General features: G+C 33.8%; 1 long non-coding RNA gene across 1 annotated transcript; it reads right to left on the bottom strand.

Moving 5' to 3' along the window:
* Positions 1–800: 800 nt before the first annotated feature.
* On the bottom strand, positions 801–1,550 carry LOC115874241. The gene is made up of 3 exons (XR_004048803.1): positions 1,471–1,550; positions 1,165–1,359; positions 801–1,106 (listed from the first exon to the last, which is right to left on the bottom strand). It is a non-coding gene; the product is annotated as an uncharacterized LOC115874241 (long non-coding RNA).
* Positions 1,551–12,341: the final 10,791 nt, after the last annotated feature.

Here is a 12,341-nt window from a genome sequence, read left to right as displayed (position 1 = left end):
TAAAATTACCACGATAATCCTGGGTCGCAAATGGACCCACGATTATCGTAGTAATTTTACATTTTCTTTTTTATATTGTATGAGTAGAATTCAATGGCAAAATTTATTGCTGGAACATTGCCAAAACTTCGCAAAGCAAGGTGTAACATTGCTTTTTTCATTGTAGGGAGGTTTATGCAAGGTTTCAGGGTAGCTTAATCTTCCGCCAAATAACATTGCAGTGCAAGGTTGTATTTCACAATATTATTGAAACATTGCTAATGTAATGTTCAAGAAAGTACTAATTTGGGATGTATTAGTAATATTGTTAATTTTACGTCAATACAATATTGGTCAAATTATACCTATTATTAATTATAATTAACTGACTTATTGCTAAAATAATATAGCAAAAAATAGATAATGTTTGCATTAAAAAACCATCATCAGAGGGAAAATATAAAAATTATTTTTTAATATTTACTTATCAATTAATGAAACAGTTTTTTCTTGCGAACATTAGCAATTTTATGTTATCAATAATACATCAGTAATAGCCTCGTAATAGGTTATAATCAATAGAAACATTAATGGATATTAAATTGTAGACTTTCAGATAGGTATAATATATACTTTTACTAATATTGTATTGACGAAAAACATAAACATTATTGAAAAAATATGTAGGTATATCTCTATATCCATTGACTTAAAAATTAAAATTGCTCAGTAAATATATCCCTACCAAGTAAGTCGAATTTGTCAAACAAATTGAAAAAAACAAATAAAAATAAGAAATTTATCACTTACTTCAAGTCAAGTACTGAGAACTTACTGATCTTTTCGGCTGCTCATTAAATAAGGAATTAGTCGAATGTGAGTCGAATTTAAAAAAAAAATTAAAGTTGAATGTCTGAAATAATACAAAATATATAGGTACAGTATAAACATTATTTTATATTTCTTATTCAAAAATACAAAAGGAAAGTATAACATTAAATGTATGTATGTTTTTCCTTCTAGCAAATAGCAAACTTATAGTTTAATTGTCTCCGCATGGTGAATTGTCTTATTCATGGTTTCAAATTCCTCTTCGGTAAAGCTTTAAAATCTATATCCAATCATTTCTAAAGTAGTAAAAATAAAAACAATCAGTTGTAATAAATAAAGCAATGAGAAACTTACCTCTTGTGACAGTAATCTTTGAGGCCCCTTTATGTCCTTATTTTAAAAATTTCAAATGATTATAACATCATTCAAAAAATATTATTGAGAATAATTAATACTGAATATTATTTGTGATTTTATCATTAGATTGATATACTCGTATCCTGATTCCTGATTTTATCTACTTCAATTTTCAGTTGGCTAAAAGCTAACCTAAAACATAAAATATAGCTTAAAAACAAACTAAACTAAACAAAATTTGTTATACTTATTCATGGCTAAATATTATTATTAAAACACACATAATAATAAAATTATACTTACATTTACATTCATTAAAATCTCATTCGAAAAGCATAAAATGTGATACCAAAAAAGTAAAAAACAAGTGCGTTAACCTAACCTAACTATACCGTATGATCGAAAAAAAAAGACGTCAGCGATGGCTATGAAAAGAAAATCACTGTCATTTTATATGGGAAATGTCATCGATATTCATTTCCAAGCCAACTAAACGCCGTTTTTTTCGATCCTATGGTATATTTGTTATATTATTAATTAATATTAACTTGCACGGATCTTTCATTTGAATCTTTGTTGCAATGTTGCAGAAAAAACGTTTTAACACCATTCAAAAACAATGTTTCTGTAGCAGGGTTTTATCAATCACGACCAGAGATATGGAAGTGGGAGAATGAGCTTCGACGAGTGCGCATCCAAATTTTTGTCGACGGCAAGATGGCAGACATCTTCCAGGTCTCGCTGTCACTTCCCCTCTTTAATTGACATCTGTTTGTTTTTTTTTTTCGTTTGTGTTGTTATCTAGTTAAAATTTATTATTATCTCAATTATTCTAAACACTAATTCAAAAAGGCCTGTTGTATATTCATAGTCATTCTAGAAAGCTAATACGCCGGGAATAATGATTAGTTTTCATGTGTAAGTTTATACAACATAATCGTGTTTACAGATGATTCAAAACTGTTTATTTTTAACTTTCCTAAAGGCGATTTGTAAAAATCGTGATTGTAATTGGGAATGGTCAAAAATAAGTGTATGATGTGGCCATTTAAAGAGGATGTTTTTATTACGTGTGGAGGAAGAAGATACTTGGAATCAATGTTCGTGTTTCTGTAAAACAGTGCACTCTTATAGTGTCCATGAAAGCACAAGTTCAAGTGACCAGAAATATATCAAATAAGATTGGTCCTTACTTGACAAGAAGATTATTTGGAGGAAAAGAAAACATAAGATAGGGTATTTTAATCGAACAGCGAAAATTTAACACTTTTATTGTAAAGTTTGTTGTAGGTAGTTGTAGTTTTGTGCTAAATATTTCTAACATTAGCAGCGGCTGTGTTCAGAGTGTCAAGAGGAGGAGAATTCAGTTAATTAGATTTATGCACAGTTACAGGTATGAAGGCTTTTTCAAACATAGTATCGAGTTCTATAGTCAACATTTTTAGTATTCCTACAACTGTAAAAACAAGGAACATTGGACTGGAAAAATGGCAAGATTTATATAGAAAGAAAGGGTATTATGCCAATAAGAAAATTAAATCTGTAGGCAGAAGTTTCTTATTTAAAAACTGTTATGGGGCATATATTAATTTGTATCTCTGCCACAAATCACTGAGAAAAATCATATAATATTCATAATTGTTAACGAGATGATATTTAAAGAGTGTTAAAAATGAGATTATTAGTCATGAAGCTTACAATGTTACTTTGTTTCAATATTACACTTTTATTCTTGTAAAATCTATGATGAAGTTCAAAAGCATTTTGCAATGGCTTTAAATTGTGAGCCAGGATTTATAGCAAAGGTATTGATGCAATGAAACTTAATCGGTACCTTCCAGTATGTATTTTAGTAAGGGGATTGTCAATCCCATGTTTTTAAATAGATAAAATACAGGCCAAAGTTGACAATATTACAGTTGAGAAGAAACTATTTTATCTTAAAAAAAAATTTCTTAAAATTCTGAGATCATATAATCTAATTTTCTTAATAATAAATTAGGTATATGTACATACAGAATTTTGTTATGGACAAATAAGGATCGACAAGCTTCTTTTGTGCAAAAAATAAATGATTTTTTCTAGTATTACGACAAACCATAATGTGTTTTACAAACTTACCGGTAACAGTTTTTGTTTATAATAAAATATTTAGGAATAATTTGGGTTGTTTATCAATATATTAATGACTTGAATTTTGACAAATCGAATTTGTATCAAAATAATTTTACGAAATATAAAATTGATGTTCTATTACAAGATTGAGTTTTTATTGTCGACAAAAACCAGGATAAATACTAATAATAATACCCTTAATAAAATCAATGATGTTTATGTATTATGAAAATATTTGTTAGAGGACATGTTATGTAACAGTTTTTGAAACATAATTTGAAGGGACGAATAAAAAAAATAAAACAAAAACATATTTTTTCTAGGTTTATATTAAAAATACAAGGTAGATAATCATCAAAAATAATTATGAACCAAATGTTTTTTATGAATATACAACTTGAACAAAAAGTTGTTTAGAACAATTTTTACCAAATTTGCAAAAATTTTAAATTGAAACGCGTAATTCAGTACAAGTAAACATGAAATATTGTAAATACTTATTTAATATCATTTGAGTGTTTAACGACGAAAAGGTCATCTGTCCGTAGCGTCTTTTGTCAGAATATTCGTATAATATTTAGTGTATTATATACCAATATTGTACGCAGTTTTGAAACTGATAATTAAATAAATCATATTAATGTTAACTAAACATAATAAATGATAGAATTTCACTAAATTTAAATTGCCCCCCGTATGGTTGAAAATAGCAAATTGATATTTGATTACTTATAGATTACCACCTATATACAAAATGACACGAAGACCTGGAATATGGCGTCCAACTTGATTAGACCTTCTGCGCATGTTGACGCTCATTCTCTATCCCTTCTATTTCTCTGATCACGACACAACGTTTAGAAATCAACATTACAACGCAAACTGTTTGGGAATTGACTGCAATGTTGCAAATGTAATGTGAGGTTTTTTGCTTGGTGGGTAGCCTGGGTGCTTGGGGGAAGGCGACCATACCTAAGAACATGTTTGCAATTGCGGTTTGAACTTGAGCTGTGACCTGCTCAAGTATAAGCCGTTGGAAGTCTAGGCCGAAGAGATTTTTGGGGGAGGCAGGCGTTATTCCTAAAGGAGCTGGGGAGGCACCGGTTGAAGAAGAGAACACTCTCGAGATTGGAGCGACGGTGAGTTTTGCTACTGGTGCAGCGAGGTACTACTGGGTGCTACTGGAGCTATACGGCCAGCCACATTAGAATATATTAGAAGGACAAGTTTATCACAATAAACAGCTTCCATTTGCTACCATCGACCACAATATACACTAGTATACAACTACCGTCGTATACCTGCAAAACGCAGCACCAAAATAACCGTTCGGTCCACCTACGTGCATACGCGCGGGCTGGCGATTTCGGCCATTCATATTTTCCCGACGTTTTCCCCGCAGGTGCGCGCCCACGTCACCCAAACCGATTTTTTCCATTAACCTCGATCTTCCGCGGCGAAAGGACGCCGGAAAAATATACTACGCCGCCCCTGCCCCTCCCCATGCCCCTGTCTCGCACTCGCCACAATTAACCCGAGCGAAATATAATTTAACTCGATAAGATTTCGGGCCGGATTTATGCACCGACGATATCCGATATTCTTTTTACGTATCGGGGTATAAATTTAAAGAGATGCGTACCAGGACCGGATCAGTAAAGATTATATCATTTTACAAAAAGACATCAACTTTCTTTTAGATATTGCTGATCGTGTTTCTTTTTCGTTTCTAGCTTTGGTTACTGCTTATCTAAATAATTTCTCTGACCAATAAGGTTACCTATATCTTTGTAGCATCATTATTTGTGGCATAGGTTCGTTTTCTGAAAAGAACACTGGAGTTTTAGCCACTAGAAGATCTTCTTCCTCAACCCGGATTCATCCACTCCTGGATATAGGTCTTTCCTATCTTTTTCCATGTCTTCCTGTTTTGTGCTATATTTAACCACCGTTTACCTGCCACTTTCCTAATGTCGTCCCCCCAACGTTTCTGTGGACGTCCATCCCTATATAACACATAATATCCGCAGGATATTCATAGAATGTCGGAATGTCCCATTATAAGATCATCTTATAAAGACATCTATAGGATATCCTCCAGACATCCTGAAATCCTGTAGATGTCTCAGAATAGAATATCCTATGGATACCTCTGTCGTATATCTAATGTACATCCAGCTGAGATATCCAAACATGCTCATGATAATAAAATATCCTAACAATATCGTCTAGATATTTAGGAAAAATAAATAATGTACTACTTTTTATATTACATAAAATGCAATAAACCATACAGATAGATATATATTACGTCAAGACAACAAAATATCCTGTTGGTATCTTCTGGATAATCTGGATATTTATGAGCTTGGCCACTCCCAGTAATACAGAGAATTTAAAACGCCCACGCAAAACATTTCCCACAATCCATCTCGACAGTTGTTTATTTTTGATGGTTTTTTCATCGTGTATTATTCAGTTCTTTGATTTAGTGAAATTCGAGGTGAATTCGGTCGTTTGTCGATATTGGATGGGCTGAAAAATGACTGAAACTAACAAAACTGGTTGAGTTTGACTTAGTTTTTTCTTATACTCATAGTTCTGGCCTTGTTCTAGCAGAAATTCTATCCTAACCTCAACTAATGTCGAAAAACGACGAACAACTCAGGGTCTCACAATGAAGAATTTGTGACAAAATTATAGGTGAAAATTTGTTGAAAAGCGCTTGTTCTTTATCCCTAAACCCATTTTCGTGTTTGATCTATTCAAACAGAAATCCTATTTTTGTGTTTAAATTTTGAGTTTCTGGAATGTGTGGTGTTAGAAATTATACCTGTAACCTGTGTGCTAATTTTGATGTAAACTGTTGCTGCTAGACATAAACTGCTAGACTCCATAAAGGGTAGTATAATCTGGTACAAAATACCATACGATAGAAAAAACGGCGTCAGAGGTGGCTTGGAAATGAAGGCTGCTGTTATTTTGTATGTAAAATTATATGGGGAATGTCATCGATCGTAATTTTCAAGCCAATTGAACGCCTTTTTTTTCGATGGTACAGTATAAATTGAAAGCTCTTAACTCATACAAATAAACTTCTAAATTTTGACGCACAATTCATTGACATAATATGTGGGTATATTTTAGAGCTATTAATAAAAATATCCAATGAATAACGTCAAAATGTTGCTAAATAAAACTAAATCGCGAACGTTTTTACTATAAACTAAGGATGAAGTAAGTATTATCAAATAACAGTCCTCATATAATGACCTAAAAATATTCTATAATGCTCCCACCATCATCCTTGTATTATCCTAGAAATATCCCAAATAATCGTAAAAGGCTTGCCTAGGGATGTCTTGAAGATAACTTTTTTGTCCCATCTGGATATCCCATAAATATCCTCCTCTTGTTTTTGGATATCCCTAAGATATTTACTATATCCTTGGTGGATATCATCAAGATATCTACAGGATTGTGTTGTGTTATATGGGAACGAAATATCCCTCAAACAATGAAATATCCCTCAAAAATAAAAGTTTTGTTGAGATAATGACGGTCCTGTGTTCACGCGACGAATTTAAATTTTATTCACTCAGTAACTGAAATAACTGTACTAGAGGTCCGGTCGAAGCCCGTAAGTGATAGGTCTATAAATTTAATTAATACCCGAACTGAAATTGCGACTGTCACAACAAGAAGAAAAAAACGAAAAACAAGCGAAAATATCTCCGAGATACAAGTGAACCGTTTTGGCTTGACCGGCCGAAATCACGGACAACATTCTGGCTTGGTTCGAACGTATCTTTTCGAGAGAGAAAATAATTTCGGCTTTTGCTATCATTTTTCAGCCGTGTGTACAGGGTAATGATCTTCGTACTGTATTTATGAAACTTTGTGTGTAGGAATAAGGCATCTTAAACAAGAGTCTTAAAATCAGTGTCGGCAATAAAGTGAGGGAAGGGTTAATGGACTTGGATCACTAGCACAAAATAAATTGTTAAAAAGTATTTTAAATTATTTCTTTCAATACTACTAAAGCTAACGTTGTAGCAGATTTTAAAACTACAATGTCCAAATCGACACTTATTCAATAGATTCCCTACCTTATCCAGTCTCTAGTCAGCAGGAACGAGAGCAGTATACATTCTACTCTCACAGATAAATACAGATAGACCGTAGATTATATGGTAGGGAGTAAGTTAATTACTACGACCGTATAGATATAGTGTTTTCCTCTTTCTTGAGTTATAATAACTCATCATACAGTCTCAAGGCCAGTATAAAAGCCAGTATCTGAGACGGTATTACAGAGGTTAGTTCTCATGGTACGAATATTAGTCGTCTCGGCGCACTCAGTGATGAGGTGTTCTGGCTGGTGTTTTCCCATTTTCCCTACAGAATCTGCATTTGCCGTTGTTTCTTAGTTTCAATCCACTAAGGTATTCATTGAGTGTAGAGAGTGTCCTGTTAAAACCCCGTGACAATCCTAAGATTAGGGGAGACCGGGATTGGAAGTCACATTTTTTTTTCTTTTTGGTTTTTAGTCTGTTCATACTAGTTTTAAAGGACATTAAGACTTTTTGCCTAAAATTACCCATTAAAGAAATTTTAGACGTATTTTATGAAGACTGAAGTGAAGGTCAAAAAGAGGTATTGCTAGAGGGAGCATCTGACGCCGGTCAACAAAATTATTCGTTTACTCGATTTTTTGTTATGGCCGCTGTGACAACCAACCCGTGAGACAACCAACCCCGGTCTCCCCTACTTAAGTCAAGGAAAATATTTGATTTTTCTCGGTGGTAAGTTCTGAGAAATTGTATGTATCTAAAGCCGCGTACTCACTGGCGAACTGCAACTGTAACTGCAACCGTTGCTGTAATCAAATTCTATAGTGTGGACGCGTTGCGAACCAGGTTCGCGAGCCAGCTTCGAACAGCTCGCAGCGAGCCGCCGGTTTTCAGGACGAACACAAAGAGATTCTCGGTTGGTTCGTGGACGTCTATTTGGGACGTTCGCCAGTGTATACGTCCAATAGTCTCGCAACCAACAAAAATATAAGTACGTGGGACGAAGAAAAGGTTTTGGCGCTAATTGAAAAGTACATGGTGGTTGAAATTGGTCTGTTTTAACAGAGAAACCCTATTTCCTGACTAGATAGAGCAAAACCGACATAGATGTCATGGGCTCGATTTCTGAGAAACGTTTAATGGCCTAAACCGCCTGTTCATATTTTCACTGCCAACCGAGATACGGAGTCTTTTTTAATTTTTTACCATTTGGAAAATTGCCCATAACTTTTGACTATTACAAGAGACATTTAAAAGAAGATGCTTGGACAGAAATTGGTTCTTTAATGAGACATTGTGCTCGCGAGCTCTATGCAAACACTGCGACTCGAGAGGTTCGCGAGAAGAGAAACGTGCATACCTTCGCGACGATTCTGTTGCAGCAACGGTTGCAGTTACAGTTGCAGTTCGCCAGTGAGTACGCGGCTTAATACACTCTTCGAGTGTATTAGAGCGTTGTAGCATGTATCCAAGAAGTGGCACATATTCATAACAATGCTGACTGCATTCCAAGGTGCAAATACTTTAACAAAACTAGCAATTCTTTTCTTCGAAACTGTAGATTGATTGTATAATTTTTTTGTAGAGAGATTGTAGAAATTGTAGAAAAAACGAAAGAGTTTATTCCATTCAGATGATTAAAAAAGAAAGGTTTTAAAAATTCTAAGTGGGGAAATAATTGGTAATTCCCCCCCTAGAATTCCAAACCAGTGTAGATTAGTTTTGCCTAGTACTACACATTCTTATAATACGAGACGACACAATCTTCTTTAAAAAAGAGCTTTATTTTACTTTTACATTAAAGTTGCAAATAAAGGACTATAGAACACTAATGAATATATCTAATCTACTTAAAAGTAAATATATGTGTGTTAGAGAACAAGAAGATTCGCATGCACACTAAGCACTATTCGGCACTATGTCAGCAGTTTTCTGTTGTATAATTCACGCACAACAAACAAAATGAATGACAAACTTGTATAAATAGCAATTAAAAGACATTAATATAATACTAGCGTCTAGTTTTCGTGCATTCAAAATTAGGACGTTTTCTGTGAAAAGAATATGGAGCCGAAGTATGCAAGGGCAGTCGACTGCTTTGACAGTTCATAATTTATTATTATTGAGCCATTGTGTACCAACCAACTCTCTTTCTTCAATCCTTCACCCTACGTGAGAGTATGGTAACATCATGTATTGATTCCCCTACTTTCTTGGACCAAATTGTTCGACACTGTGAGGCTTTCCAATGTGAGTGCCATATGTGAGGCTTCGGGCAGGTTCGCTAGGGTCTTGACTTGGTCTACCCACCTCTTAGGTGACCTTCCACCGTGATCAATCAATTCCCCTCCACCATCAGTCTCTCCATTGAGGTGCCACTCCTGGCAATATGACCAAAATAACGCAGGATTGACTGATTTAATTTTGTGACCAGACGTGTCTCAATTTTCTACAGCAACCAACCAACTACAGGGTGAGTTTTTTACGATTTTAGAAAGACGGTCAAGCAGAGAAAGAAGTGCAGCTTTGTTAAGAAAAATATATGGACCTTTAGGATTTGGCTGTTTTAAAAATATTCCCTAATTACAACACTGAAAAAAATATTGTTCATAATATTAATGAACATTGATTATTAACTGTTCTTTCATTGGGACAATGATTTTTTTCATTATATTAATGATTTGTTAATCATAGATCGATGCCTGATTTATTAATATAGTAAATGCCACGAATGTTTGGAAGTGATTCATCGGTCGCTACCATGTGAACTAATCTGTTCAAGGTCACATAAAACTTAATTCCAGTGCCGTGGTGTTTCAAGTCATAGAATAATCAATATATAATCTATTGTAATTTGTTGTTTTAACTGTCAAAGTCTTGTCAAAACATATATTTGGTTATAAATATAAAATGGAATGCCCCATTGGTTGCATTGCAAGCACACCAATGGACTGACGCACAAAAACGAATCAATCAAAGAAACGCGATATAGTATCGTCTTTGTCAATCACGCTAACATTTTAGAATAAGTAGGAGGAGCGCAGGCAGATGATTAGACCGGGCCCTTAAAAACATACGTCTGCGGTAAAAATTTACGTTTTGATGAATCACTCCCAAACATTCGTGGCGTTTACTCTAGTATGAATCTATATAATTTCATCAATATAATGAAAATCTGGTTATTAAATTAATGTAAGATTTTCATTAATATAAAGAACGTGTTTATTGTCCGAGTGAATGCGTTCTTTGTTTTAATGCTGAAACTTTAATGAACACATATTCATTATATTAATGTACTAAATACATTATATTAATGTACGCGGTTATTAATATCAGGAATAAAATATACTTAAATGGTGGCCATCTGGATCGGTTACTTTGGCACTTTAATAACGTCTGTGTGGTTGAGTTATTCAGTGATGCCTTAGTTTCATTAGAGCGGTAAGTGTTCTCTTCAATATTTTAAATATTTTAAATAAAAGTCCTATCGTATTGTAGTTAATTTGTTGTGTTGTCAAATCAAATTCCGCGGTGTGAGTTCTCTGGTGTGGGTATTCATTAAAACAGCGGTTTCCAAATATGTCTCAGAAGATAAAAAACAAAAAGAAGAAAAACATAGTAACAGGTCGAGGCATGGAACTGATTATGGTACATTCGAATGTTCTTTTAATATTTGGCATTTTAATTATTTTTATATACGTCTTTTAGAACCGGAAGAAGATGTTGAGACCTGCCTTGAAGCCCTCAAATTCGACAATTTAACATCGGACCCACTTGATGCGACTTGGAAAGCATGTTGCAAATTCGTCTAGACGTTATCAAGTCTAAGGATACAGCTAATATAATTAAGATTTTGCTAAGATTTTGTATTAATGATAGCGGTTAATTAATACAATGAAATAAATATCATTGTATTAATGATACGATTCATTAACACAATGAAATTATTTCATTGTATTAATGATACGGTTCATTAATATAAGGATTTAGGTACATTATATTAATGAAATCTGTTCATTGTACCAATGAATGTGTTCTTCAAATTAATGAACACTGTTCACTGATTTAATGAACTTAAATTTCATAGAGTTAATGAATTACTGTTCATTGTGCCAATGAAATCGTTCATCAGCTCAAAATTAATGATTTAATTCATTATATTAATGAACTTTTTCATTATATTTATGTCGACTTTTGGTTCAGTGAATGTCGTCTCTATTAGACAAAAAAATCAGATAAAAGTTAAGTCAGAAAAAATTAAAATAAAAGTAATAGTCAAACCATTCATCAAAGTAATTATGCAAACTCAACAAACTATGAAAACAAACTATGCAAAAAATGTCCAAATTGTCACTAAAAATCAGATGTATACCTCGTCTCTTTTTGGAGAGTTGGTATTTTCGGATAGAGCTGATATTTCTCTAAGTTTAATTAAGCACTTGCGATTAGAGACGCAACTCTGTCTCCTTCCTGCAAGTTCCTTATGATCGTTGGTGGAGATGGAGGTAACGGAGAACCGTCTCTCTCAATGCTGTCCTTCATTTGTAAAGACTTCTTAGAATACATTGAAGCAGTCGTATCAGACACATTTGATCCGATAAAATCCTTAGACTGATGCGAAAAATCTGATGTTCTAGATGAACCGCTTGGTTCAGCCTGCTCTTTAGCTTGGTGTACTACAGGTGGAGGTAACTCTGTCAGTGTCAAAGGTAAGCGCTGACGGCTTTCGAATGCTCGAATGCCTAGGTAAAATTAGGCTTATTTATGTTGTGCGTATCATGTGCGTATCAAAGGCTCTAGCTAAAAGGGGGCTGTTATGTGTTGAGTTTATGCCCAGCTAGGTGAGCTGGGACATCAGAGTCATGAGAATTGGTTAGATTTATGGTATCAAGATGGGCGAATGGACGGCTTGTACCGTAATTAGAAAATAACAAAGCGTTTCATAGTTGTGTGAGAAACATACTAAAAGAGTTAAAACAACAAAAA

Source organism: Sitophilus oryzae, unplaced genomic scaffold (assembly GCF_002938485.1).
Source record: "Sitophilus oryzae breed Bouriz unplaced genomic scaffold, Soryzae_2.0 scaffold_1246_pilon_pilon, whole genome shotgun sequence".
NCBI classification, from domain to species: Eukaryota; Metazoa; Arthropoda; class Insecta; order Coleoptera; family Curculionidae; genus Sitophilus; species Sitophilus oryzae.
Note: the sequence above shows the minus strand (reverse complement) of the source record. Positions and strands in the feature narration are given on the sequence as shown.